This window comes from Phyllobates terribilis, unplaced genomic scaffold (assembly GCF_046119375.1).
Source record: "Phyllobates terribilis strain yellow unplaced genomic scaffold, ASM4611937v1 Scaffold_8__6_contigs__length_399053987, whole genome shotgun sequence".
Lineage (NCBI taxonomy): Eukaryota > Metazoa > Chordata > Amphibia > Anura > Dendrobatidae > Phyllobates > Phyllobates terribilis.
The window spans coordinates 319,918,445-319,926,663 of record NW_027362768.1 but is presented as its reverse complement, the minus strand read 5'-3'; the positions used below and the strand labels follow the sequence as shown (position 1 = coordinate 319,926,663).

Genomic DNA, 8,219 nt, shown 5'->3' with positions numbered 1-8,219 from the left:
AGAGCAGTGTGCCTCCTGGTCTGACACGCCCCCTCCTGTGATAGGCAGCTCACTGTCTATGGTCATTGTATATACAGAGCCTGGTGTGGGCGTGGTTAGGTTCCTCAGCTCAGCTGCATTGCTAAATTTAAGAACTCTGTGTCAAAACGGCTGCACCCTGTAATCTATGTGATACATTGTTGGATTCGGCTTCTTCTTGCCTACATTACACTGCTCTCAGATGAGTCAGCAAAAACCTGCTGACAGATTCCCTTTTAAAGACTTGCAATAATTAAAGGTCCCGTTGGAGCTTTTGCATTGGGGCCCACAAGATTCATGTTACACCACTGAGCTTTCCCATATATAAGGCAATACCACAGCTCAAATATGGATTATTGGTGGTTGGATCTCTACTGATCCTGGGAAAGTTCTTTAACTCAAAATATTTTCCTAGAAATTTCCTATGCAACTTACTGTGACATGCAGAAATAGTGCTGTTGTTGCAAAGCATCCAGCAACTAGAGGGGTTAACACAGTCAGAGGAGACAGGAAGTGTTTTAGCAGAGCCCCAGGGTGATTTTGGTGAACTTGTTATTGTAGTCTGGCTGAAGCCAAAGAGAAAGGTGGTGTGTTATCTGGATCTGACAGAAGGCAACCGAACAGGATTCAAATCAGGAGAGAAACTAAACACAGGTCAGATAAACTCCCTGAACTAACAGTGCAGAATATTATTGGGCAGGAAGATAAGGACTGGAAGGAATTGTGTCACAGGGATCATCTCCCTCATCAAACCCTCCCCCCTCCATCACCATGCAGGATAAAGAATGCGGTGTACTATTGTGTCCTTGTAAAGGAAAAGCCTGTGATTGTGTATGCATAGAAGTGTGCTGCTAAGAGATCTAATCTGTGCTGAATTATGCTACTGAAGAGACTGTAATACTGTGCCTTGTGAAGAAACTACTTTATTGTTACTGGAGCCGGTTGGTCAAGAAACTCAGACTGTACTGTAATGAAGATTGTTGCAGCTATATCCCTGAATTGCATTGGCCGTGCTTCAGATTAAATTCCACTGTTAAACTGTTGAAAAAGACTCTTGTCAGATGTGTCTGGTCAGCAACTGAATCTATCGTGTGCCTGAGAGAAGCTGCAGCACATGGTCTATGGTCGCCCTTAGTAACGGTTCCCCCAGGATTCCAAAGAATTCATGAAACCCGTGTCGCCCTATCTGAACCTAGCAGCGTGCGTGTAACATTACACATTAGTACTTGCAGTTCTCCTAGCTCCCTCCTAATCTATATAGTATAATTGGAGAGTTGTGACATCATGATCATTCCTGTTGTGCTGCAATAACGACTCATCCTTACAACACTTTTATACTTTCCTGTGCACAACTATTACACACAGATAACATCCATCCTCTTGCATGGACCTGCTCATTAGGGAGTCTATTGTCTTCTCTTTGCCAATTGAACACACAATGGGATCTAGTGACGTTTAGAGATCACTAGTGATTGGGGACCAGCGAGACATTATTTGGGGTTTATCCAGATGGGATTCAGAGAAAATAATGACAGGGCTCTTTAATTCCAGTCTAATACTCACAGGAAAATAAAACTCAATTTCTGAGATCTCGTTTGGACGTCTTAGAGGATTTTACCTGCCGGTCTCATTCCCACATGTTGTAATTAGACGGAGCCTCTGCCCAGTTGTTTCAGGACAGAGCCCACAGATAACCGGCTGCACTCCCATCACTGCTGACACTCGCTGCCTGCCGCCTGCCCAGTAAGTACATCACTGCTTCCTCTACATGGTTACATTGTAACGTTTATTCTTTCCCTAAACTCTTTCTCACATTATTACTTTCTTGTCTTTTTAACCATTCATTAGTGAATATTGTGCTGTGCTGGGACTTATGGTTCTACAACAGCTGAATAGTCTCCAGGGTTTTACTATCTTGTAGTTTATACAGAAGAAATGTAGTTTGGCTGAACTTTTCATAAGCAGTAATGCACCAACAGGTGAACTACAAGTCCCATAGTAGACTACATAGATGTCTCGGGATATCCTCATTGTTATGGTGTAGAACTACAAGTCCCATAGTAGACTACATAGATGGCTCTGAATATCCTCATTGTTATGGTGTAGAACTACAAGTCCCATAGTAGGCTACATAGATGTCTCAGGATATCCTCATTGTGAAGGTGTAGAACTACAAGTCCCACAGTAGAGTACATAGATGTCTTGGAATATCCTCATTGTGATGTTGTAGAACTACAAGTCCCAGATCAAATCATATGCAATATATTAGAGTGTGTACATAAGTTACAGGTGCCTGTCCACAGTCATTTGCGAAGATTCTTTTGGCATATCTGGGACTTGTAGTCCTACTACAGCTTTTCAGGCAGAAGAACAGACCGCTGACCTAGAAGTTCAAATGAAATGTGCTTTGTAAATTTACAGGCAGGGCATACTGAGACTTGTAGTACTACAAACTATTTTGATACTCTCTCACATATATTTCATATATTTATTTACTTTGTTTTGTTTATTTGTATCTATTATGTAACTACGACGTCTAGAATAGTTCGCCTGGTCGATTGCAGCAAAGGCATGCAGGGACTTGTAGTACTACACTCTATTGTGATACACTTGCACACACATTATTTACATATTTACTTTGTTTATTTACTTTTTGGATTTGTATCTATTATGTAACTACAATGGTTTGCTTAGCTGAATGCAGCAGAGACTTGCAGGGACTTGTAGTTCCTCAATAAGCAAACAGTTCTTGCTGCTGATCCTTCAGTAGTCTTTGGAGAATCTTGGCACCTTGGGTTATGTTCACACTGACTTTTTTTGAGATGTTCAAAAACAAAGATTTTGAAGCAGAAACCACATCAGGAAAAGTTTTTTGGAGAAGTTTTTCTGTTCCTGAAGAGGTTTTGAAGAGCGTTGGAAGTTTTTTTTTCTTTTCCTGAAGCCGTTTTAGAAGTCTTTTGATTTACTTCAAAGAAGGAGTGACGTACACTTTTTTTTTTTTTTTTTCACCAGTTGCTTTCGAAACCTCTTCAGGGAAATAAACTCTTTCTAAATAAAAAAGAATCCTCCATACCAACAGCAAAGTGCATTATCCGTGGAATTGAGTTTTCCAAGCAATTAGTTTTTGGATGATTTTGAACCAAAAACCACTACAAAAAAATCTCTTTGTGAACACTTTAGATTTTTTTTTTTATGCTTCTTTTTAGGATTTATTTTAGACCAGAATTTGACACCTAAAAACCTGCCGCACGTCTATAATAAATCTAGCTCATTTTACAACTCTCACTAACCACGCCTGAATTCTGAGTATATATCGTTTTTGGCACAAAATGTGGTAAAAATAAACTTGGCAAAAAAAAAAATCTGGTGTAATATTTTGATAAATCTGCCCCGCGGTGCCTACAACTCCCATCATCTGTGCAATGATGAGTATGCAGGGACTTGTAGTTCAGCACATTTTTGGAGGCTTTTTTTTTTTTGCATACGCTTTGGATTTGGAAGCCGAGCTTGCAGGGATTTGTAGTTCCATAGTTGTCTTTCGTCGTAGTCCTAGAATTGTATTACTGTTAAAGCCAAATATTTCAATATTCTGTGTCTCAGCATTGGATTGAGGTTTGTCCGGGACACATTTGAGGACATTATTGCTTTGAGCAGCTGTATCCCCGGCCCCTGGGATTGCACGCTATAGGGGGCAATAGAAGGTTTTATTTCAGGTGATTGTAGCTGTAGTTCACTCATTGACAGATCTGTGCTATTTTCTGCTAATTCTAGTGATTTCAGCAATGACCCTTAACACCTAACAGCAAGCAGCTTCCTAAAGGGGACCAATTCAGGTATGTGGGCCATAAAAACCTGTGCTGGGCTACTAATATCTGCTATTCAGCGACACACCTGCAGGCTAGCCACGACGGCAATAAATAGTTCCTCTATGAAGACGTCATTAAAAAACTGATCTGCAGCAGATGAGAGACTGTACCGTCCTGATCAGAATTATTTGGGTTCTTTTGAATCTCACTAGTTCTTTGCTTGATTTAGATCGAGATGCAATACCAGACACGGCCACTAACAAGAGTGGTGGCGCCGTTTATGGGGGGGGGGGGGGGAGTAAAAGTAAAAAAGTAGATTTTTTTTCTTTACACATAAAAACTTAAAAGGGCTTTTCTTAAACAAAAAAAAAGTGACCTTTTTCCTGGCAATTTTTACACCTTTTTTAATGTTTTTTTTGGGGCTGTGATGAGTTACAATCAAATTCTATAGGTGTATTCTGTGTAATTTTTGAGGCTAGTGATGTTTTCTTGCTGTGGGTATAGCAGGTTTTTGTTTCTGGTGTTCCTCTCCTTTAAGCCACGTTCACACGTTCAGTAGTTGGTCAGTATTTTACATCAGTATTTGTAAGCCAAAATCAGGAGTGGGGGCAAAAATACAGAAGTGGTGACGTGTTTCTATCATACTTTTCCTCTGATTGTTCCTCTCCTGGTTTTGGCTTACAAATACTGATGAAAAACTAAGGCAAAAATTCTCACTTGTGAAAAAAGCGCAAGGCTGTGTGTGCATGATGAGTTTTTGACGTTGAAGATTTTCGCTGCGTCTTACAGATCCAGCAAAGTGGATGGGATTTATAGAAGTCTCCTGCCCACTGTGCTTTTATTTTACTCAGAATAAAGTGACCTGCGGTGCGAGTTTCACATCCGCAACATGTCAAGTTTTTTCTTGCCGGTATACTGAGTTTCCTGTTGTGGATTTTTCCCATAGACTTGCATGAGATGTGAAAAAATTCACAGGTAAAAAAGATAAAATGCATTTTTAGTGCATTTCTGGGGCAGAAACGGATCAAAAACGCATGTAATCCGCAGTTGACGATATCAAAGTTTTGTCAAAGCCAAATATCAGGAAGTTTTAAAAAAGCAGCTTTTTTTTTTTTTTTTTTTTTTTTTTTTACACCATAAAAAGAGCAACAAGAGACAAAATACTCAGCATCAATAATCTGCTAAACGAGTGTAATCTAATTTACTTAATACGGGCAGAAAATCTGCAACATAAAAAAAAAACTCACCAGAAGCTCATTGTGGGAACGTAGCCTAAAACTAGATGTTTTGGGGAGAAACTTTTCTTGAAGCTGTTTTGGAAGGTTTTATTCTTTCTGAAAGCATTTTAGCAGCCTGTTGATTGGACAGTGCCTAGTTTTAGAACAGTTTTCATCAGGATCTGCCTTTTGATTGATATGCATTTTTTTTTCCTACCAGTCATTTTTCAAAACCTTTTTTCTGCAGGCAAAACCTGCTCTCTTGGCAGTAAAAAAAAAAAGCTGCTTACAAAAAGCAGGTTTTCTGCTTCTTTTCAGGTCCATTTGTCTCTTGTGCATGCTGATAAAGTTTAGTGCATGAAAAAAAAAAAAAAAAAAAAAAAAAAAAGCACTACTAAACTTCAGTTTTTTGCTCCAAAAACGCAACATAACCTGATACCTGCGTTTTTTGCACTTATTTTGTTTCTATGGGTGAAAAAACGCTGAAAGAAGCGACATGTTGCAGGTTGCAAAACCACAGCAGTTTTCCACATCAGTCAGGAAAAAAACCAATGTGTGTGCATGAGATTTCTGAAATCTCATAGCCTTTGCTGGTACTGTAAAATTTGCATAAAAAAAACGCAACGTGTGAACATAGCCTTACAGAATTGCAATGTAGCCGTATAAATCAAATGTTATACTGCGGCATCTGATTTGTTTTTTTTTTTTGCACACCCATACGACATGAATGGGTGAGACTTATCCAATTTCCGAAAAAGAAACTAGTGTACCCCCCCCCCCCCAAAAAAAAAAAAAAAATCGTTCATCTGCACGGCCCCATTGAACAACATTGGTCCAAGTGCCGTCTGTTTTATTAATGGACCGAAAATGTGGTTGTGTGAATGAGCCCTAAGGAAATGAGGGAAGGCTCCAATCTTTATGGCCATTATCAGAACAATCGTAAAAGGGCAGCAGATCTGATTATCACATTATAGCGTTGGAGTTTAGTGATTATTATGGACCGTAAACCCCAATCTCCTTCCCATGAGCAATAATATAATGTAAGAAATCCCATGAAAGACTATTTATTGCTGGAGCTGGCGCAGGGAGCTGGTAGGGCTGTGTCCTAAGCAAACACTCGGTGCCCTTTCTGGCCGCAGGTCTGCAGGGTTTGGGCTGGTGGCAGGTGCTCTGTTTGCACTGGGATCCTGCATGCCACATATTGATAGAGAACAGATTTCCTCCGCTGTGTTTGACTTTCTCACTGTGCCTTGATAATGCCATTTTCAAAGAGAGGAAGGTGTAGTACCTGGGACATGATATGAGGGATTTGCTCTCCTTCCTGTTGCCTGCATGCATGACTTCAGCGCCAAGCCACTTGGCACCAGTTCTTGGCTTTGGAGACGAGGGGGGTGGCTGCAAGTTCATTATTGCAGTCTTACACCTGAGACTAATTGACTTGTGAGATGTGTGTGTGCCTGTGCTTGTACAAATGCAGCAGAGCTCAATTTGTTATTTGATACCATATGTAAAGGAAGGATGACAGTGAGAGAGCGCTGATCCATGTGAGTTGTCTGCTGGTGCAAAATCCAGGGCTCGGTCACACAACCACATTTTTGGTCCGAGTGCCATTAGTGGAAAAATTGGACCAATGTTATTCAATGGGGCAGTGCAGATGAGCATTTTTTTAAAAAATATATATATATATATATATATATATATATATATATATATATATATATTTTAGTGAAAAAAAAATATTTATATACAAATATTTCTTCTTCACTTTATATTTTCTACTATATATAATTTTTTTATATATTTGGTTTTTATTTAAAAAAAAAAAAAATATATATATATATATATATATATATATATATATATATATAATATATATATATATATATATATATATATATATATAGTATAAAAACAAAAAAATATATAAATATATTTATATAAAATTAAGAAAAAAATATATAAAATACTTTTTTCCCCACTGATCAAATCTGCGCGTGAAAAAAAAAAATGTCAGCATGCACTAGTTCCGTCTGTAAATTTAATGAAATTTTCCCATTCAAGTCTATGGGGGCGCAGAAAAAAAATCTGAGCCACAATCTAACATCCATATCAATTTATGGATACATTGCAATTCTGTAACATGGGGAAACTGTAAGCGGTTATTAGCTGCTGAGGAAAAAAAAAAGGATTAGGTGACAAGGGGGGGGGGGGTGGAATTGTCCCACTTTTCTGGATGAAACTGAACAATTTTTTTTATACACTTGCCCTTCGAGAAAGAGGTGTAGTGATGGTCGGTGACTAATCTAACCCCACAACACATTAAAGGGCTTCAGATGAGTATGATTAAATTTAGAAAGTAATCATAATGCATTGAGCACAAACCCAGCTCAGCTACATCAACATGCAATAGTTTTCTGACTTCCAACCAGGACTTTTTTTGTCTATTATTGAAGGGATGGCTACAAGTTCACTATTGCAGTCTTACACCTGAGACTAGTCTCACCAGAGATGTGTGCTTGTACAGATGTAGCAGAGCTCGCGGTCATTTACCGCCAAGTGTGAATAAAGAATGCTACTAATACATCTAAGTTGTCTTGATGATCTAAGAAAAGAGAGAAAAGAAACAGAATGGTTAAAGTTGAGTTTGTCAGTGAACATCACAATATATTATAGGGCTTTAGATGAGTCTGATTTAATTCCGAAAGTTAGCATGACATTTAAAGGACAAACTCAGCTCTGCTACACCCCTATGTAAATAAGCTCTGACTTCCAACCAGAACATTTTGGTTCTCATTGAGTTCAATATGCAGCAGGATTTTGAGACGCCTGCAAGTGCAAAATCTGATTATCACACGAGTGTAAAATAAACTGTCCGCTTGTCATCCGTCTACAATCCTGGCGTCTACTTTTTATACATCAGCAGTTATTAAAATTTACAAGACCAAATACAGTTTCTTATGTTAAAGAACTGCAATGTATTTGGAAAAATCAGATGCTATACGGTGAATACATATGGCATTATTATTTTTTGCGCACCCATAGACTAGAATAGGCGAGTCTCGTGCGACATACAGAAGAAACGAGTGTCTGCCGCAATTTTTTTTTTTCATGTGCAGATTCGGTTCGTTAAAAAAACCAAAAAACTCACATGAACAGCCCAGTTGAATAACATTGATCC

General features: G+C 38.7%; 1 protein-coding gene across 1 annotated transcript in view; it reads left to right on the top strand.

Moving 5' to 3' along the window:
* Positions 1-1,740: 1,740 nt before the first annotated feature.
* Positions 1,741-8,219, top strand: part of WNT5A (Wnt family member 5A) — a 51,005-nt gene continuing 44,526 nt past the window's right edge. Inside the window, exon 1 of the mRNA XM_073644590.1 lies at positions 1,741-1,761. The gene's annotated coding sequence lies outside the window, so the exon portion shown is untranslated. The remainder of the gene's footprint in view (positions 1,762-8,219) is intronic.